We start from the raw sequence: 22,346 nt of genomic DNA on the forward strand, positions 1-22,346 counted from the left end.
GGTCTCCAAAGCTACCAAAGCTGTCAGTGTTTATTGCAGTGACTACAATTACGTGATGAGGGTGTGAGTCTCACGCCGGGTTCTGTGGTCTTAACTGAGCATTTCGGTACTTTTTTTTGTTAATGCATGTTCAGTTTTCCTGGAGGAAAACTGATACGACTCCATATGCATTAATGTTGATTCCAGATTCAAGGGGATGCCAAGGAAAAATCATAAACCCCGAGCCAGAATATTTACTGCCCGACCCATCTATGGAAACTGTGTGCTGGCCCATACTGTACTGTTTCTTTTAGGCTTAATTAAAGTCCATGCCTAACTGGAGGCAAATGGAGACATGACTGACAACCTCCCCCTTTCCCAGCAAAACAAGAAAACTGGCCTTGGATTATACTGAACTACAGACATCAGGTTAACGCTTAGGAGACTTGGAAAAGAAACTCGATGAAGTGATCCTGCCATGAAATCTCTCAGAGCTGCCGATGCTTAGAGGGCCTGGGCAAAAGTTGTCCTCAGCGGACAGTTGGTGACCAACAGATAAAGAAGGCAGGGTTACTTTATTTTCGGTCTCTAACCCAGGAACCGTCATAGACAACCCCAAGGCTGACAATGATACCATCCGTTAACCTTCAGTCTTTGACCAGCTAGCACATAGCAATAGTGATTTCTGAGTCATCTGCCGGCGGAGCCTTCCTTTGTACAGTCAGGGTCGAGGCTCTGTGTTGTTTGGTAGGTCATAGCATTCCTGCCTCCATATCAGCGTGGGGCTGCAGGAGAGCCTCGAGCCAGGGCCCCGGAAGTGAGTGTAGGAAGCTTCTGATTCGGATCACAGCCAAGCAAAAATCATGGATGAAACCAAGTTTAAAAAAAATTAAATGCATAAGCATGGGATGTTGGCATATTTCTGACATTTTTTCAAAGAAATAATGTGTTTGCAACAGCGTCCCAGTTTAGGTTTGTGATGATCAGTGACAGGCACCTATAGTGGTATAGTAGCTGCCATAATCAAAATATAGGGCAGTTAAATAAAGTTTGTACAGATTTACCTTTTTCTTTGTTTCCTGATATTTGTGGGGTACGTCAGAGCGCATGTGAGAAAATGAAGACGTTTAAACCTTCACCCTAGTGCAAACGCTTTTAAGATTAAAAAAAAAAAAAAAATCTTATAGACTGATAAGGAAATTTAAACTCAAATCGGATCAGAGTCCAAGTAAGGGTCGTTTCTGCTTCTTAAAGATCTCTTCAGAGACAAAAGGAAGTGTTTTAACACCATGGAGACAGTGTGCTTACTCAACTTCCCGGCTTGGGGGTAGGGGCGGAGTTTGAATACAAACTTCAGCACAACCAATTATGAAGCTATGCCTGAGTAAAGAGCAACCTTCTGTATCTCACAGAATCTCCAGCTGCTCCTTCTCCCATCCAGCTGCTCCTTCTCTCATCTATTTATTTCCATCTCCTGCCCACAGCGTTCTCCAAGCAGGAAACACGCTCAGGGGAGCCACCTGGAGCATGTGAAGAAATGGCCCAGAACAAACAATTGCTGGAGATCTGTTCTGTAGATCCTCTGGCCTCGGAGGAGGGCCCCAGGGCCTTCCCAAGCCTCTTTGTTAACACTTTCACAGCCCACATCTTTGTAAAGTGACGACTCATCAGCCAGATGAGCTTTAGTCCAATGGAATCGCTCTATTCTGCTCTTGGAATCAGCACAGTTTCTGCTCCGGATAATCAGGCAACGAACTAGATGCCTTGTAATGCAGAGCAAGAGGCAATAGAGGCAAAGGAAAGAAAGGACCTCATGCCAAGGGAGGTGCTAGCAAGGAGATCCGAGCCCCGACTGGCCACATGCATTGCAGGAGAAACCACACGATAAAGGAAGCTCTCCATGGCTACGAATGGGAGAGGTGGGAGGACTACTGCAAATGGCTGACCTCAGGCAAGGAACTTCCTATCCCTCATTTCAAGGGCTGGGACTATTTTTTCTCTCCTTGTAGCACAATAGGCTCAATCAGACGAGCTTACTGTGCAGGTCTAACCTCCGGAGACACTGAGCCTGCCTCAGGCTTGCCGGATGCTTCTGTCTGTTTTCTAGATTCCCCCCAGAAGCTCGGCGTCTCCATGAGTCAGAGCAGGGCTGACTTGGATGCACATGCGCACTGCACAGTTCAGATCCGCTTTCTGTGGGATGCGATCTTTTACCCATATGCGGCCGTCCACAGAGTGTGCCTGTGTTTTGGAGAGGCACCAACACTGGCTCTCCATTTATTGTGTCTTGAAATCACTGAACGAAGCTGTAGTGACCACACAGGGGCACTACCTCTATGTGTTCCCTGCCTATCAAGGGCGTCAAGAACAGTCCCCCAAAACCATCTCCCACTTCTAGTTCATGTCCAACCCACCCGTTCTCACAGCTGGGTATTCTTTTAAAAACCGCCCCAGACATGCTGTTCAGACCCATCAGTGGCATCTGGTTGCTCGTGGAGGAAGATGCAAACATCTTCACATTCCTTCTCATGCTCTTTGTGGCCCCCAATGACCCTCGTCTCACATGTTTATCTGACCGGTACCCACTTACCCCTTTACTTCCCCTGTGGCTAACCTGCAAGCTGCCCCTTATCCACACTAACAAGGGCAGACAGGCTGCCTGTCCCAAAACCCATTCTTCCCACTGACAATTATTTTAAATAGTTTTTTTTTTCAACGTTTATTCATTTAATGTGAAGGGATGTTTTGGCCTGCACATATTAACATATGTATGCGCACAGCATCTGGTGCCATGGAGGTCAGAAGAAGGCATCGGATGCCCTGGAACTGGACTTACAGATGTTTGCGAGCTGCCGTGTGAGTGCTGGGGGGCTGAACCTGGGTCATCCACAAGAGCAAGTGCTCTTAACCATCGAGCCATCGCTCCATCCCCTTCTACTGGCAATGTTTAACTGGACCCATGACCTTCTAGCCTAGTCTCTTGTACAACTCAGTGTTGTCGTGAACTAAGTTCTATCTGATGGGCCGGGAGTGAAGACGGTATGCATGGATTAGTGAAAAGAAAGAAGGCGGCTCTCTCTTCTCCCCTTTCCTGCTGAAAGGCTAAAGAACGCCCAAAATGGCAGGAGGAGAGAAACCTTCCTGGGTTCCAAGAGAGATAAAGATTGCACATTGGCAATCCTGCCGTTATCCTATTTGGCATGGAACTTTCCATCTGGATTATAAGGTGAGACAGAAATATGTTCTATCTTAGACTAACCTCTGTGGGTTTGGACTTCTCTCTCATATCCATAATGGAACTCTAACAAGCACATAGCATCTTTTCTCCTTAGGGGTTGCCCTTGTTCCCACCACTTAAGATGTGTTTCCCCAGAAACCATGTGTGTATGTGTTTTATATCTTTCTGGCCTCTTGCTTCTGGGTCAGGTCCTCAAAGAGGTCTTCACTGGCCAACTGAACACACACCAAGCAATCCACCCGAGTCAATAAGTATTGTTAGGATCTTACCAGGGATATAGTGAAACACCATTAAAAAGGGCAAAATTGCCAGGCGTGGTGGTGCACGCCTTTAATCCTAGCACTCAGGAGGCAGAGGCAGGTGGATCACTGTGAGTCCAGAACAGCCAAGGCTAACACAGAAGAGACCCTGTCTCGAAAAACCAAAAAAAAAAAAAAAAAAAAAAAGCAAACCAAAACCAAACCAAACCAAGAAGAAGGCTGGGTATATCTGACATCAGAGGTGTGATGGGCAGTGTTGATTATCAATTGAATAAGGAAGAGACAGGATTACAGAATCAAACCTCTGGGTGTTTCCTTGATGCTTTTCTAGAGATGGTTGGATCAAGAGGGTTCTGATCTAATTGATGGGTTAATGCCTGGATGAAGACATGAACAGCAGCATCACTGGATGCTAGTTAAAGGTAGGAGGTGGGAACTAGATGGAAGAAGTAGGCTAATACAGTCATGTCTTGGGGACTATATCCTGCCCTGGCTACTTTCTGTATCCTCTTCTCTGAAATCCCTGCCTGCCATGTTGTGAACTGCTCCCCCTCCCACCTCTCTGTCCCTGTCATGACATCACGACAGACCAAAATCGCTGAAACCATGAGTCAGATAAGATTTTCTCCCTTTAAGTTGTTTCTGTCCGGAAATAGTCACCGTGACACTAAAAGTAACTATGACAGAGGTGAGGGGACTTTCCTGAGTCACTTGAGTCAGCTGGAGAACAGCTCTGGGCCCACAGCACTTGTCATTCACGGACAGTTCACAGAACAGCTTGTGAAGAAACTCCGATTAAATTAGCACCGGAAGCATGTTATCGCAAAGACAACCCTTGCTGGAGACAGACTTCTTCCGCTGCCTGTTACCCTTCTAATAACTCATGCTATGAGGAAGGAATATCGATTTGGAAAAGGCGGCAGCCCTTGGAAGGAATGTGGCTGAAGTGCACTTTGTGGTTTCAGGCTCCTAGTGTCAGAGATGGCATATCGACCAGCTCAAGACACAAGGATGGCTGCAGGGAGCCGCAAGCTGACTGATCAGTTGAATGGATGCCACACAGCAACTATGACATGAAATCTCAAGAATTAATAAGAGATATATCAGAAGACTTAAAACTCATTATCTCCTTTATGCAAATCTCCCACTGTTGATGCGAGAATGAGGAGTATTCGTTTCGAGTTGTAGTATTGGGCTGAAGTCCTAGCTGTGCAGTGGGCGGCTTGGCAGCTGTCGACTCCAATTCCTTAATCTCTTTTTATTCTTTTGAGTCTGGGTCTTATGTAGCTTGGCTGCCTTCCAACTTGCTATGTAGCCGACGATCATCTTGAACTCCTGATTCTTCTGGCTCTGCCTTCCAGGGATTGGGATTACAGGCCAGTGTGGTCACACCCAGCTCTAAGCTCCTTCATCCCTTGGAGACTCAGTTGCAACATGTAAATGGAAATTTTGCACCTCTTGCTTCTGTGCTTGCCATCTCTGATATACCCACAATGCGTCTTCAGTCTATATTTTTATTCTTTAGCCTCAAGCCACTCTCTCTCTCTCTGTCCACTGGACTTCCAGAATATCCTCCTCTCTGGCCTCCCTGACTCTACTCATGTGCTCTCTCCCAGTTGGTTACACGAAGTCCAAACGATATTTTAAAACCCTCTACTCACTTCCCATTTGACTCACCAGACATTTCAGATGACTTGCTCTAGCATGGCCCACGAAATCTCTTAGCAGTTGCCTGCTGCCTTCTGCCTTGGCTTCTGATCTACCTTCCTCCACCTCCCTTCCCACTTGGAGTTGTCCTTGATTTCTTATGTTCAAGAAATCAATGGCCCTAACTGGCCTCAGGGTCTTTGTTCCTGCTGTTACTATTAACAGGACTGTCTGGTCTGTACATCTGGCTACTTCCGGGATCTCAGCTCCTGCCTGGACTGATCTCTCTCTGTCTCTCTGTCTGTCTCTGTCTCTGTCTCTGTCTCTCTGTCTCTCTCTCTCATCTTACTGATTTAATTCTCTTCATAGTATTTATTAGCACTTAAATCATTTATGTATTTATTCATTATTTGCTCTTTTTCCTCCCACCAGAGTGTTGACCCCCAGAACCTGATGTCCCCCCCTTCTCCGACTATAAAAGGAATGTAGAGCTGTCTCTGATCTCTCTGACAGGGGAAAATTTGCCCCTTATGAGTCAAATTCTTGCCAGAGAAGTGGGAGTGGGTATTAACTGAAAAAAATCCATATATAATCCTTCAGTTCTACGAGGAAACAGTGTTTTTTTTCCTCTTAAGTTCATTATAACATAGACATTCTAGGTAACAAGGGGGGAAAAAGTGAAGTTTAAAATGATCAAAATTTCTGAGTATTTGCAGCATGGAGTCCAGAGCCAAAAAAAAAAAAAAAGGCTTAGTACAACCGCCATATGCCTAGCTTTCTCCACAGGGATCCTAGCTGGAGATATTAGCCATCACCACTCACAGCCGGGCACGGTAGTGCACACCTTTAATCCCAGCACTCAGGAGGCAGAGGCAGGTGGATTGCCATGAGTTCGAGGCCACCCTGATCTCCAAAGAGAGTCCAGGACGGCCAAGATAACACAGAGAAACCCTGTCTCAAAAAACCAAAACCAAAACCAAACCCAACCAACCAAAAAAACAACAACAACAACAAATACCAAAAACAAATAGTCTTGCTTGCTTCAGGTTCCACTTTCTTCCTTCAGCTTCATAGGGGCTAATGTCTGAGCTTCTCTGAGTCCAAGGAGGACTACGTTTTATGATGCTACTTGGTTATGCTATATTATTGTAATAACCCATGTAACATAATTTTGGTCTTGGAAGTCCTAGTGTATTTCATCGATAACTAAAAACCCTAAATAACTGATGATAGCATACAGGTGATCCTACTGGCCTGCTTTTAGGGACCTAGCAATTGCTAACAACCGTTGTCATCTCTCCCCTAGGTGCACCAGGTATATGTGGCCATATAAAATGACCATCACCACCCCAGCTCTCTCTGTTCCCAGTAGTCTCTCTCTCCCCCTTTCTGTCCTTCCCTGAGCACCCCTTCTCTGTCCTCATGGCTCTGTTCCTATCTGTCTGCCTGTCTACATGTCTCCTTGTCTGCCTCTACCCTTTCCCCAGGCCCTCACTTATCTCCCTTTTCCTAAATAAACCCCCTTTATACCAGATCTGTTGCATAGTATAATTTTTCAGGGCACACCTTGGCATAGGGCCACCATGGTATCCGCTTGCCACATTATATTTCATAACAACTCATCATTTGAGAAACAGGGTACAACAATTTTACTCATTTTAGGTAGACCATCTGTTTAGGTAGTAGAGTGGGGAGCACAAGGTAGGAAATACCTTGCTGTGAGAAATTCATATTTGTACAGCTGCCCACTTGTGATGTGTAACTTTCATTGTTTGGAATCATCTATTCGACACACCCCTGGGTATGTCTGAGGGAAATTTCAGAGACCCTTAAATGAGGGAAGACCCACCCGGAATGGAGGTGGCACCCATCCCATAGGCTAGGGCCACAGACTGAGTCAAAATGGGAGAGGGGATGCTAGCACCTCCTGCCCTAGGCTTTCTGGTATCTGAGGAGTACAGAGTCCAGTGGCATGTGCCCGCTGCCTGCGCTCTGTCATGATCCTCCATCTCCACCCCCACCCCTGAGCTGCTTTCTGTTAGGTGTTTAGTCATAGTGGCTAGAAGAGTGACAAATAAATCCCCTCTCAGGCTAGGCTGCCTGGGGTCATGCTCTTATTTAACTTTCTCCCAAGTGCCTCATGGTGATGGTTTTCTAGCACTGGTGGCTAATCTTTCTCTTTGTTGTGTTTGAGAGAGAAAGTAGGTAAAGTACTTCTGGGTTCACCCTGCTTCCATGAAGCCTGGAACTCGTAGGGTGATTGGTCTAACTGAACTGTCATTTATACCTGCCTGGAGAGAGAGGGAAAATCAGGGTTTTTTTCCCCATAGAGTGACACTAGGTATATTAACCATTCCAGGCCAGGCCTCATGTTTGGGAGTAGTTGACTCCACAATTTTTTTGTGTGTGTGTGCTTTTATTTGTTTAGGTTCTTCTTCTTCTTCTTCTTCTTCTTCTTCTTCTTCTTCTTCTTCTTCTTCTTCCTTCTTCTTCTTCTTCTCTCTTCTTCCTCTCTTCTTTTTCTTCTTCTTCTCTTTTCCTTCTCTTTCTCTCTTTTCTCTTTCCTCTCCTCTCTTTTTTTCTTCCTCTTTTCTTTCCTCTTTTTCTTTTTTTGTCTCTTCCTTCTTTCCTCTTTCCTTTCCTCTTCTTTCCTTCTTTCCTCTTTCCTCTCTTCTCTTCTCTTCTTTTTCTTCTCTCTTTTTCTTCTTCTCTTCCTTCTTCCTCTTTCTCTTTCCTTTTCCTCTTTCTTTTTTTTTTCCTCCTTCTTCCTTTTCCTTTCTTTTCTTCCTCTTCTTCCTCTTCCTCTTCCTCTTCTTCTTCTTCTTCTTCTTCTTCTTCTTCTTCTCTTCTTGGTTTGAGTGTTTTTGTTGTTGTATTGAGTTTTCGGATTGTTTGTTTTTGAGAAAGTACTTAAAGTTGTATAGGTAGAGATAGGGAGAGGATCAGGAAGGATTTTGGGGAGGGGACGAATGTGATAAAATATATTTAAATATAAAAATAGTTTTATATATACTATATATATATAAGAATATAAGAATAGGAAGGAAAAAAAAGAAAAATGACAGTGGAGAAGCATTCCCTATAAAAGTGTATCTCAATTGCAAATCTTATGGACTATAAGTAAGCACAAACTTTGTGTATTTTTAATCATTTTACATAGGAAAATGAAATGAAAAAGGATTTTTGTGCATTCTGAAAAGGTTACAATTTTGAGCTATGGAAATGAGAACGAAGGCATCTCAAAACACCAAAGTTGCGGTGAGGCCACTGGACACTGAACATTCAGAGCCCGCTTGAGTTCTATTGGCTTTGTGAGCCCCACTGTCTAAAGGCCAAGGAGTATCTAGCTATAGTTGTCACAGGTCAGAGCAGTAGGTGAATCCCAGAGCTCCGAGAGGGCCAAGGCTGTCATTCTGGTTAGTCAGAGGCAGGCTGACAGAGAAAGGTGAAGCACTGAAGAGGGGCTGGGGGAGGGGAATCACTCAGTGAGCAGCCACAGAGGCCCTAAGGCCCTGCAGACTTCACTCATGGGTTGCTAAGTAGGCTAGGTCCTATTTCAATCAGATGTCAGGGGGAGTGGAGAGATCAATCTGAATGGAAGGAAAACATTGATCTTAAAAACAGACCAGTAAGGCTAGAGCTGGAGCCACAGAGATGGGTTGGGTCAACCTTCCCTCAGCGAGGATCCCTCCTTGTAGCTCACTCCTAAGGCCCCATGGCCATCCAACCTGTCTTTAAATCTTTCTAGTAACTGCCCGTGAGTTTGAGGCTTCCTTATCCACAGCGTGGAAATCTGCTTCATGCCGAGATCCAGCAGTGCTAACTGACCCCTCCAGCCCCAACACATACACAAGCTCCGCACTACAGACACTTAGAAGTGGTCAAAAGCAGCCCTCCCTTCAGCTCGTTCCTAAGGTCCCTTGCCCCCGGGCTGTCCTCAGTTCCCACTTCTGTTCTCCAGTGATGCCCTCCCCTGTCCTCTTTCTTTCTGGCTTGGCAGTGTCCGGCTCTCCTCACAGCATGGTACCTCTAACTGATGATGTCCCAAGGACAGCCTGATGTCACCTCAGGAATTGTATGTGCAGCCTGGCAGCCCCAGGGTTAGTGATTTCTCACTCTGACGCTATGTGGTCAATGCTCAGGCCTTCTTCGATTTGCATAATTGATTTTTTTTTGAGCCTAAATGTACGAGCTTATATTTAATTGGGTTGGCTCCGATTTACAGCCACCTAAAATGATGATGATAGCTCACATTTAATTCTAATTTCCAAACTGTCAGAGTACTTAAACATATGCTATAATGATACAGCAGGGTTCCCTTATTTACCATGTTCATTTTTCTTCCTGACTCTCCATCATCTGGAAATTTGATTAGCAGGAAGGACATCAATTGTCATTCATAAACATATTGAACAGCAGGGAACAAAGGACCCAGCTCTGTGAAATGCCTTGTCTTATTGGGTTATTCACACTACATTCCCAGGAGGAGACAGGCAATGGGTCACTCCATGAAATATCTGTGAATAAGGTCTCTGTAGACTGAAGAGCACAATAAAGTAAAATAAAGCAACACAAGGGAAGAGAAAGCACCCATCAGAATATGTAACAGACAGAGAAGGACTCTTGGAGCAGACCAGAGTGATTAGGGGAGAGGAACGGACCCCTAGAGAGTGTGCGACACAGGAATTAATCAATTGACCTCCTGTTCTGCCAAAGAGAATTTCAAGCAAATTTTGACTTTTGTTCTTACTATCAACTAACCCAGATTTTTCTTCACACCAGTTAAGAGCCAATCCAATGACTGGCACACACAGCACGTTTAAAATAATTGTTGAATGGGCAGAAAGTCTTGTGACTCCACTGTCCCTCCAGGCATCCCCCCCATTCCCCCCCACCCCGCAAGGTATAATTAGATTCTGAACCTTCATCTAGTGTCTGCAGCCCATTTCAAACTGCTTCTGAAACCTGAGCTACAGCTCCAGATTGATCCGATGTCCTGTAGAGTCACAAATATTCATGTGCAAGGCTTCTCTTTTCACTAATCTTGGAACCCCCCATTTAATTTAATCTTGGAATCACTTGGGATGCCCTGATTCTTGGGATGTACAATCACATGATTCTTCTTGAAGCTCTAATTCCCTATTTAGTAATGTAATCCAAGATCTTACTCATTTATACTTTCTGGATACTGCTTTAAAAATATTGTTGTAAAATAAAGTATTTATTTTCTATGAGCATGTGTTTTGTCTGCATGTATGTCTGTGTATCACATGCGTGTGCATGCCTGGTGCCAGTAGAGGCTAGAAGAGAGCGCTGGGTTCTCTAGAACTGGAGTTGAAGATGGTTGGTAAACCAGGACCCAGTGCTGGGAACTGGACCTGGGTCCTCTGCAAAACCAAGTGCTCTTAGCTGCTGAGCCTCCTCTCCAGCCCCATAGGAGGATATTGGTGAGAGCTGGCATTTTGTCGTCTCTATTTCCAGCACTTCTGCAGACTTGTGATGCTTCCCTTAGATCAGCTCCTCATGTCATCTGCAGATGCCTTTGCACTCTGATGTGTGATTGATCTAGGCCCCGGGGAGGGGGAGGAGGGGGGGGAAAGAGACTCTTATAATTATAATAAGGAATTAGCGACTTCCGGAACCACTACTACGTAGTTGGAAATATCCGAAATGGACCAAGCAGAAGAGAGGGAGGTAGAGCCAGGAAAGGACAGAAATAAATAAGGTCCAATCCCTGTACTGAGGATAGGAAACGTGGCATTGGAACATAACGTGAAATATGCGGACAGAAACTGAGATAAACCAGAGCCAGAGAAGTGTTATGACAGCAGCAGGGAGTGCTCAGGTGATGCGTCAGGTGAAGCTGCTTTTCCAAGCACAGTAAAAGCCCTGGGCACAGGTGGACCAGCAGGCCATGGTGTGGTGGGACATAGGGAACTCCATGTAGATATCAGGTGAAGCATTTGGTAGAGAGCTGGGCGAGAAGATGCTTGGGAAATTGGTACCCAATGGTGAACAGCTATGTTACAGAGGTAGACCTTCAGGGATACCACTGGCTATCCCACACCCACACCATCCCCTGTGTACTTTTCCTTATTTCAAGGCATTTTTTTCCTTGTTAAAAAAAAAAAAAAAAAAGTAGGCAAATGTTCTCTGAGCAAATTTACCCTGGAGAGGCACAAGGTGATTGTTTTAATTGAGATAGATTTTTGTTGTTGTTGTTCTTTGTTTTATTTTGAGGCAGGGTTATTTTGTGTAGCCTTGGCTGTCCTGGACTCATTTTGTTGGCCAAGCTGACCTTGAACTCACAGAGATCACAGAAACCTTTGCCTTCCTGAGAATTGATATAGTTTTGTTTATAAAAATGCCTAAAGTATTTTTAAAAATCTCCCTTTTCTGTAGTGTTTGTGTTTCATAGGGTCTTGAGTGGGCTTTCATTTGGCCCGTGCCCAATGACTGGGTGAAAGATGAAAACAGAACCAGGAGAATAAAGATGTATTTTAATGGCCCAGAGATGAGAGCTCAGTGCTTAAGAGCCTTATTGCTCTAACAGAGGTTCCAAGTTCTGACCCCAGGTCTCACACTGGGCCATTCACAAACGCTTGTAATCCCAGCTCCAAGTGATTTGAGGCCCTCTTCTGGTCTCTCTCAGGACCTGCATGCACACTTGCAGAGCAGGCACACATTTTAAAAGTGCATTTTGACTATGATTAAGGAATATTATCATTGAGCTACTTGTACGTGGTTGTACAGATGAATAAAGATTTAGAATGAAAAAATGGATGACAATGTCCTCTGAGTTTACATAACTACTCCTTAGCAAAAACTTACCAGAAAGAATACTTAGTGTACAATAGACTGGGAAAACACTAACTAGTATAGTTTTGTTGTTGTTGTTGTTTGTTTATTTGTTTTGTTTGCTTGTAATGCCCAAGCTGGCCTTGAGTGGTGGGTTTGAATCTCAATAGATCATCTTAGCTCTTTGGGTTGCCCTCTGTGACCTAGCTGGTCAGTGCCAAATTAATCCTTTGAATTATGCTAAAAGAAATAGGCCAGTTTTCAGAACTTTCAAAATGTCAAAGTGCCCAAGGGTTTTAATTAAAGCTAGACATTTCATACTTGCATCACCTTGTTGGAAGGCTTGTGGGGGTCAGATGTCAGGACATGATGACCCTGCAACAGAGCAATGTAAAGGACATTGGAAAAGCCTCTCCATGGAGGTCCGTGTCTTTCTACAAATATAGCCCAGGGCTCGGTGGATTCCAACAGGAAGAATATTTGTTATATCTTTGTGTGTGTAAGTATATGTATAGAGTGCGTGCGTGCCCGTGTGTGTGTGTGTGTGTGTGTGTGTGTGTGTGTGTGTGTGTGCACTTTCATACATGTGGAGGAGGTCCCAGGGCTTCCATCTTGCTTGAAACAGGATCCTTTCTTTAGCACCTGCATATATTGGATTATCTGGCTCACAGGCATCCACAGATGTTCCTGTCTCCCATTCCCACCTTGGAGATTATAGACATGTGCTACCATGTGAGGCTTTATGTGGGTCCTGGAGGAGATCTGAACCCCAGGTCCTCACAATTTAGAACACAAGTTGTTTCCCCCAGTGACCCATCTCAGCTGAGGAGAAGAAATGACAACATAAACCACCGTTCACATGCACTGGCTCAACCATTCCCACAAGCCTCTGCTTCCCTTTCTGTCCTGGGGGGGGGGGGGCATTACTTCAGGGCTCCCAGAATAGAAAAGAGCCTTTCTGGAGCAACAAGCCATTCTCCTTTTTGTCCCCTCACTATGTCACCTAGAGACTCAGAAGCACACAGAGCAGTCCTGGGGCGGGGTAATCACTACCAGTACAGACAGCTAACATCCCATGGTCTCCACAGGCCACGGCACAACCTTTCACCAGTGAGACAGCATCAAGGCCACACATTTTATGTAAAAATTCTCTGGGAGTCTTGGAATGTAAAGGCCAGGGCATCATAGAAAGGCCACATCTTGGGAGCCAGAGTGGCCTCCCTCCACTTAGAAGGTACCGTGAGTTAGTTTCCTGATCTGTGGGATGCGGGAAGCATCAGACAAATGTAGTGAGACTTCGTGGGGATGATAGAACCAGAGCCTTTAGGAAAGTCAGTGGGAAATGATCGACTTTTGAGAAATGGGTGTTATTATTAGTTCTCTTTACTGATTTTTAGTAGCTGTGGGATTTAAATAATAAGCCAGCAGCTATACCTGGAAGGCTTTTAAATATACTAATACAGGATGATGCTTGGCCACAGAGTTCAGATATCGACTTTAAAAGAAAGAACCCCCACCTGAGTGGGTGAACTTGTCACTTGACGGTTTACTTCCTTGAGCAGATGTCACCTGGATGGGGACACTACCAGGACAGAATCAGAAAGAGAGCCGAGGACTAGGCAGTTTCCCCCAAGTTCTGCCAGGGTTCCTTCCTGCCCTGGTCATCCACCTGATGATTCATCTGGGTAGGAGTGAGGGGATGTGTCAGTAGTAACTGTGGGTCAAACCTCAGCCTCGCCTGGCAGAATAAATCATAAGAAACGAGCACGTATGTAGGGTGCCCATCTATGACATGAACTCGATGGCACCAGAGGAGCACCAGGAGTCCCTCTTTTGGGGGGTTTTATTTCCCTCAGGTTCTGCAAAGGGCAAAGCTGGGTGTGCAGGAGCAATCCTCACATTTCCTGTGCTCTGCTGGAGGCAAGCACACCCTGTCACAGCACCTGCCACGGGGGGGGGGGGGGGGGGGGGGTGGAATCCTCAATTTGGATAAAGTGAAGGAGTTGCAGGTTTCCTAACTCTGATTCAAAAGAAGAGCTTCCTTTCAGATGCTAATAACATAGATCACCAGAGCACAGCGGGAGGAACCACATCAACACTGAAGTGTGAACTTCTAACGCGCTTAATGACGATGTTGAGGTAGCATGCAAAGAAAAAACGCTAAAATCAATTCAGGGAATCAGTTCAAAGGTCCATCAGTTGTTAGGATTCTGTCACTGCTAGGAGAGAAACAAACCCTACGAGTTCTCTGCAAATGTGAGGGTGAAAGACTCAAGCCACCTTCAGGAACAACCAAACACTAAGCTAAGTTTTGAAGGGTGGGGGACCAATCAGGCGATCTGATGCTACTTTTACTTCCTTGGAAAGAGGCAAAATAAACAGAACCCCTTAAACTTAAGATAACATTTATAGGAACCTACATGCTTTATATTTCTTCAAGATATTAATTCTGTAGTTTTATTTAGGGGCTACTGTAATTTACAGTACTGTAAAAGCATGCTCCCTTATGGAGGTGGTACTTTATACAGTTTGGCGTGTATATGTCTAGGTGTGTTTCTAAACTTATAGAAAGAACTTATTATTATTATTATTATTATTATTATTATTATTAATTAGCATCCTTATTACAACAACAAACTAATTTGTGCTAAATTAAAAGGAAAGCCCTTCACTTTAAACAAATATGAACAAAATCCTAAGACTCTGAGCAATTCACACCATGTAGCTCTCAGCTTTCACCCATGCATGTACGTATACACACACACACACACACACACACACACACACACACACACACACACGTGCACACCCTTGGCCATGAATGAAGCAGTACTCAGCACGTTTTCCTTTGCCACAGAACTATTAGTGCTGCTAATGCAAAGCCAGACACTCTAAGTGACACTGTCTCATAGCGTTTCTGCTCCCCAGAGAACACGGACCTTGCTGAGACCATCCTATCTACAGTGAGGCATCCCATAACCAAAATCCACCATTGCTTTGCAGAGAGGTTGAGACCTGCCACACTATCCCTGTCTGTCACACTGATGTCCTCTCTGCCTGGACTTCAAGAGAACACTATTTATTACACAGAGACAGAGACTCAAAGTGTCTAAGTAGGAGCCCACCAGTTGGCCATACTTGCCTCTTCTTTCAGCTTGCTCAGGTGAGCCTTGCCTTGTGATGCAGGTGGATTTCCCACTGGCCAGTCACGCTTCAGCCGCCCCTAGTACAGGCAGTCCTTTGTCGCCAGATGCTGGAATTTCTGCCTGCTGCTCCCACCACTGGTGAGATCAAACTCTGAGCTACTGAAAGGCAGGTGAAGGGAGGGTAGAAAACACGGAGTGGATTCCTGGATCATGGTAGCAGATCTGACAGAAGAACTGCAGCTACAATAAAGTGCCCAAGGAGATGCCTAATACATGGACTGGAATTGTGTAAAAATTATTTTATTTTGGATATAACATTACCTACTGCTTCCACACAGTGGCGATGCCCATAGCACAGCAGTGAGTGTGTCTCTTCTGGCATTTGATCACTTGCTCACATGCACAGCTCTGATACTGCAGTGCTTCAAGAATGGCTTGCAGGACCTGGGGCTTGGGGCAGAAACTTGGTTCTCAATTCAGTTTTCACTTCTTGCTGTGGGTGGCATTAATAGTGGGGTAAGTGGGGAAAGGGGCTCTCCCCATTCTACAGGCCGGGAAGGACAGGCAAGGCTGCACAGCGGGATGTTCCTGAGTGGGGCGTTTGGTATGCTCGACTAAGGAAGAAAATACAGTATTTGCTGCTTTTGAGCTTAGAGAGTGAGCTCTGTGCCCCCCAGTTCTTAGAGTAGGGGCTCATCACCTGCTTAACATTCAAGGATTGTGGAAAGGCTGTTTTTTGTTTGTTTGTTTTTTGTTTTTTTCCTCCTTTTCTCTCATTTAGGAAAGATTCCATCATTACATAAATCAGAATATTTTGATATCCTATAAAGCCAGGCCTTGGTTTTTGTTTGTTTGTTTGTTTTAATTTAATTTATTTGTTTGGGATAGCATAGGGTCTCACTATGTAGCTCTGGCTGTCCTGGAACTTAGTATGCAGACCAGACTGGCACCAAACTCACAGAGATCTGCCTGCCTCTGCCTCCTGACTGGTAGACAGCTGGGATTAAAGGTGTGTGCCACCACACCTGGCCCTTGTTTTAATTTTTTATTCTGTGTGTGTGTGTATGTATGTATGTGTGTGTGTGTGTGTGTGTGTGTGTGTGTGTGTGAGAGAGAGAGAGAGAGAGAGAGAGAGATACATGGGCCATGACGTAGAGGTCAAAGGACAGTTCTCCAGAGTCTCTTCTCTCCCTGCAGCATGTGTGTCCTGGAGCTTGAACTCAGGTCATCAGGCTTGGCAGCAAATGCTTTTACCCACTGGACTGTCTCATAGGCCCAAGTCAGGTCTTTTTCGGTCATGTGCCTGTTGCTTCTCAAAGAAAGGGAAGGTCAGGAAGTAGGAATGATGTGAAAAGGGATTTTCTCAGGGAGGGCACTCTGTCTCCCTCCTGGGCCGGCAGCAGGGGCTATGTCTCCTGTATCTACCACATGACTGGGGAAGCCTCAGGAGTGAGAGTTTGAAAAGGGCAGCTGGTGATGTGAAGGGTGAGTAGGTGGGGGGAGTTTTAGCTACAGTGAGCCTTTCAACAAAAACTCTGCTTTGCTGTCTTCCTAAAAGGAAAGGCAGGACACAGCACTGGCTTCATGGAGTTCTGTAGTCACCTCCATTCATTACTGTAAGGATTAGGACACACACAGATTACAAGTGCTAGAAACCCTCAAAACGAGAAGTAACATAGCCTGCCTGTAATAGCTGCTTAAACACCTGGTCGCTGTAAAGGCAATGCCCAGGCCAGGCTATGATGTGCCAGGGTATAATACCTTGGAAAAGTCAAGCCCACAGGCCCAGTGTCTCTCAGGATATCAAGGGAGCTGCTGGTGGGGACAGGAGTTGGCTACAAAGGTACAAGGGAAACTTGGGGATGTGGTTGGGGTTGGATTGCTCTACATATTGATTATACTAGTGGCTTCCTGAATATATAGATTTGTCAAAATTCATATAATTGCATTACAAAAGGTGATTTTTAGCCTATACAATTAAAAACTATGATAAAGCCACACTAAAGGTTAGATTCATCAAGTTTGTTCCCGCAAACAGGACTTCCTCTTTCCCTATCACCTGAGGAAGCTCTGCAGACAGTGTAATTATAGCTTGTTCACCATAGGAAAACTATAGGCGGGAGTCTGGGAAGGCCTGAGAAAGCGTGCGCAAGGGCCGATCTCCAGCACAGACTGCAAGGTGTGGGGCCAAGATCAGCCTAGCAATACACAGAGCCCATACCTATGCCAGGGATTTCCACAGAGAAGATGAGAAAGACCAGCAGCAGGGCTTTAGAGAGATGGAGACACTGAAAAAGATGTACACAACCTGGTCTGATGAGAGAGGAATAAAGCAAACACATAGGATGGCCAAAAGAAGCAAATGTCCAACATCTCTTTGACAAAAGACTTAAGTTACTTGCGTTCTGTGTAGGTTCATGCAATATATCCACAGACTCCAGAAGAGGGGGGTCAGATTTCCCAGAGCTAGGGTTACAGGCAGCTGTGAACTGGCCGGAGTGTGTGCAAGGAGCAGGACTCGGGTCCTCTGCAAGCACACATGTGCTCTTAACCACCGAGCCATCTCTCCAGCTTCTCTTCACATGGATATCACTCATGTTTAGAGCTGGGTCAGAGAATCTGTTCCTCTGGTAGTATCTCTGGCAGTGGTCCTCAACCTGTGGACCATGACCCTTTTTGGGGGATCAAACAACCCTTTCACAGGGGTCACCTAAGACCCTCGGAAAACTCAGATAGTTACATTACATTACATTACAATTCATGACAGTAGCAAAATTATAGTTATGAAGTAGAAACAGGAATAATTTTGTGGTGGTGGGGGTCACCACAACAGGAACTGTATTAAAGAGTCACAGCATGAGGAAGGTTGAGAACCACTGCTCTATAGCTTCCTGGGTCAGTGCTGGCGACATGGGTTTGGAGACTACCAAACTTCCTAGGAGAGAAGAGTTCTGTAGGCACAGAGGGGAGAGGCCTGATGCTCCTTGTCTGCAGACTAAAGGTGTTCACAGGAAGAGGAAACCACTTGGATCTGTGTGGTGAGTGTTTTCTAAAGGCTCAAGGATTGGCGTGTCCATCAGGAACCTAGACAGATTGGGCGGATTTTCTAGGCTCCAAGGATAATGTCCAAGAATGAGGAGACATTGCAGCATCTCTCTTGCACCTAATGCCTGGGTACCACATCCAAGCAGATAATGTCCAAGAATGAGGAGACATGTGTTGTTTGCAGCATCTCTCTTGCACCTAATACCTGGGTACCACATCCAAGCGGTCGGCATTGCCTGAACGAATGAAATGAGAAATACTCAGCTAGGCATTCACCTAAGTGCTTCCTCGTTTGACCCTTACAGCCATCCTGGGAGAGAGACCAGTATCCTTTCTTCCTGGGGCATCCCGGATGCTCAGAGAAGTGAAACAATCGGCCCAGGGTGCCCTAGTTGACAAATAACAGCAGGCATTTCTGCAAAAGGATGAGCTGAGGGTAAACCTCGTAGGTTTCTCTTGTCATGGGTAGAATTTTAATGGCAGACCTGAGCCTTTTAATGTTTGGAAACACAGGGAAGATTGATTTCCTAATGGAATGATGAAATTTTATGGAAAAACCAATAATGTTTAAGTGTTCCTCGGGGACAGGAGTGGAACTGTTTTGCATGCAGCTTCCGTGACAAATATGGCCTGTCAATGATGGCACTGGTCTAGGGGCAACAGAAAACGTGCTTGTAGCTTCTCATCCTTGGGTTTCTTTAAGCGACTTGATAGTTGTTTAGGAATGTGTTCAATACTTTGGACTCTTGTTTCTTTCCTTCTCTCTTCTCCATCTTTTTTTTCCTTCTTTTTCTTGTGATAGGGTCTTATGTAGCCCAGGCTGGGCTCCAACTTGCTGTACACTAGAGGATGACATAGGATTTCTGAACTTGGCTTACAGGCATGCAATCACCGGGTGCTGGCTGTGTAGCTTAGGGTTTCCTGCACACCAGGCAAGCAGTTTTTCAGTTGAGCTACAGTCCCGGCTTTATCCTTTCTTTCCCTGTACCAAACAGGAAGTGTGAATTGGACTCAATAGCACACGCTGATTTCCCATTAGATAATCTTTTCTTAAAAAGCAACTGACCCTTTATTAATTTTAAAAAGTCACAGTGCTCTAGTTTTCCCTTAGATGATATAAATTTTGTACCCTTTACTTAAAAAGAAAAAAAGCTGCCCCTACCACTTATTAAAATTAGAAAGGCACGCCAGCCAGTCTCCCCTATTGCAAGTCTGCTACTGCCATTTGAAGTTTTCAGCTCTTTTTGTTCCTCCATATGAAACTGATTTAGCTGCATCATATTGTTTCATTGACATCGCCGTTCTATTAAAGGCTGATATTAAGCTATTATCCTCCACAAAATTATGCTTACATTCATTGAATTCTAACCTCTCATCTGTGACACAAGATAGAAACAGAGACAGTTCTGACTCTGGATTGACATCGACACTGAACTTCTTTAAGTTTCTGGAGCATGGATGACCGGGAGAATCTGGTGTCATAATAAAAGGTAGGTATTTAAATGGGGTGGTAGCAATGCTTGCTTACGCAGTTGTTAGTGTTGAAAGACCAGACACAACGCCTGGGCAGAAGAGGGGTGGGTGACGGGCCAGCAGCTGCCCAAGGCTTTTATTTCATCAGATGCACAAAAGATGTAGAGTCTCAAGTCAGGAGAAGCTGGATATTAATTTGTTAAAGTCATGGAAATAAAGAAAATATAGGTGAAAAACCACGAAAGTTTCAGAAAATGTATCAGAAAGGCTAAAAAGTTAAGTCAATAAAAATCTAGAAAGCTTAGCAAATAGTTTCTCACTGGGAACACAGGCCACCAGAGGGAAAGAAAGGGCTAATTAAATACACCAACAGGCAGCTTTCTTTGCTTGCTTTGGAAGAAAGGTGATTAGCTGGGGGGGCAGACTAATGCCAGTCCCTCGACCTTCCAATCCCTCTCTTGGGCCTCTTGACACCTAATTATAATCTCAGTATATATGTAACGGAGGTTAGTCTTGCTTCTTCCTGGAGGCCAGGAGGTGTCTTGTCTCTGCTGGAAGGTTGGTGTTGCTGTGTCAATTGATCTGCGGCCCAGAATGAAGGTGTGAATCATAATTGGCAGGCGAGGGCAGCAGGAGGCCAGAAAACTCTCTCCGAGGTCTGCTAGGTTTCCCACACTCAATTCTAAGAGTGGCAGGTTCTTCCTAATGCCTGATAGGCAAGGGTTCATGTTATTTTCCCTTTGTTGATTGTAGGTTTTAGCGAGCTGAACCCTGTGGGATTACAGCCCGGTAGCCTTTCCAGCACTTTGCCATCCGTTTGCACGGCGGGAGTCTTTTCCTTCTGGGACTTTCCCATGGGCTTTGCTGAGTCTCACTGCCGTGTTAATTATATTTTCCCTTGGCTGGCAGAATACAAACCAGCTTAGTCATGCTACTGCATCTCACAGACACAATGTGGCTGAGAGGGAATTTGGGCTAAGTGTAGACACAAAGAGGCAGCGCTTGATCCGCCCCCACCCCCCATGCCTCATCGCCCCCAACTTCCAGTGGATCTGCCTCATGTAAAGCAGGGGGATGGTGCTACCGGCCTCAGATCCTGGCCTAAAGTTCAAATAAGAACCACAGTGTCACCAAAATAGCTTTCTCTGCCTGTGTCTTTTCCGCAGCCCCTACCCCCATCCTCCTTAAGTCTATCCTAGATAATTGCTGGGGTCCCCACACAGAGCCTTGTACCCTGTCTTCTGACACACAGCACTTGCTACTTTCTTCTTCTGTGGAGATCTAGGCCCTGGCAGTACTTGCAGGCCTGGCAAAGATGTGCTGGCCCCGGAGCTCTGGGCTAATGTTGAGAATCAGAGCCTGGACACTCTCAGCTGGCACAGCCAATGTGCCTGGCACAGCTCATGGCTCTTGCAGACGTTGTCTGCAGAAGTGCAGGCTCAGCAGCACGAGCTGGCTCCTTAGGACATGGGCTAGCCTTTATCCTCAACTTTCCTGGTGCTCATCAAAGTCCACCGTGACCTCCGCAATACCTAGCCTTGTTTGTATAGCTTGCAGCAAATCCTGATCTAGTCTTGGAGACTCCTTTTCCCAAGGACTTAATTCTTGTGTCATTTGAATACTAGTTGCTATACTGAGTCTAACCTTCATTCTGTTTTTTTTTTTTTTAAACTTATATTTTATATGAGTTGGTGTTTTGCCAGCATGGATGTCTGTATGAGGGTGTTGGGTCCCCTGGTACTAGAGTTACAGACAGTTGTGAGCTGCCATGTGGATGCTGGGACTTGAACAGCCAGTGCTCTTAATTGCTGAGCCATCTATGGTTTTTAATCTGGCTACTCTGGCCTCCCTTGTAATTCCTCCCAAGAGACCTTGGGATCCCTCATGGACACAGATCGTCTGACCTGGGATCTTCCTTTTCCCCAGACGTACCTGATCCTACTTAGGCCCAGCATGATCACATTTTCTCAATAAGATCACTGACCCTGGTCATGGCGCATCATTCTTTAAAATGAGAATACGCAACGACTTAAGAAAGTCATTGAACTTCTGCCGAGGAAGTTACTGTAAAAAGTTCACACTTCTCAGCAAACACTGGTGATGTTTGGATCAAGACTGAGTAAACACCGTTCCTGGGTGGAGAAGGCTGATAGCAGGGACCGTTCTAGAGCAGAAGGCAGGCCTCAAACACCATCTAGTTGTGAGAACTGAACCAGTTGTACTCTTGGGTGGGGGCACACATTTCCTCACTTGTAGTGTGAGGGGTTTAGGTATAGTGAGCTCATAGGTCTTTCTGACTGTTTACTCTTGTGTGTGGCCTCATCAGGAACAACCATGGTTCTGGCTGCTGGTGTGTGTGTGTGTGTGTGTGTGTGTGTGTGTGTATGTGTGTGTGTATGTGTGTGTGTGTGTGATAAACCCTGAGGTTTCACTCATGGCATATCTTTCAGTTACGGTTAAATTTTTGTTTTGTTTTTGTTTAGGATAATATGTTTACACCTGTCTCCATATAAATCACTTTCTTCCAGTCTACTGAACTCAGAGGCATTGTCAATTTGAATTTCTGGAATGAAGTTTGAAATCCCTCCTGGTAAGAGAGTCTCTTTGTCAGGTAGTGTGTGTGTAAGGTAGTATAGGCGAGGTGATGTGGGTGAGGAAGTATGTGTGAGGTTGGGTTGAGATGGTGTGTGTGAGGATGTGAGGTGGTGTGGGGGTGTTGTGTGAGGTGGTGTGGGGGTGTTGTGTGAGGTGGTGTGGGGG

General features: G+C 45.3%; 1 protein-coding gene across 1 annotated transcript in view; it reads right to left on the reverse strand.

Annotated features, from left to right (window-relative positions):
- Cntnap2 (contactin associated protein 2) overlaps positions 1 to 22,346 on the reverse strand; it is a 2,113,217-nt gene that overhangs the window by 43,158 nt on the left and 2,047,713 nt on the right. The window lies entirely within an intron of this gene.

This window comes from Acomys russatus, chromosome 10 (assembly GCF_903995435.1).
Source record: "Acomys russatus chromosome 10, mAcoRus1.1, whole genome shotgun sequence".
Classification (NCBI taxonomy): domain Eukaryota; kingdom Metazoa; phylum Chordata; class Mammalia; order Rodentia; family Muridae; genus Acomys; species Acomys russatus.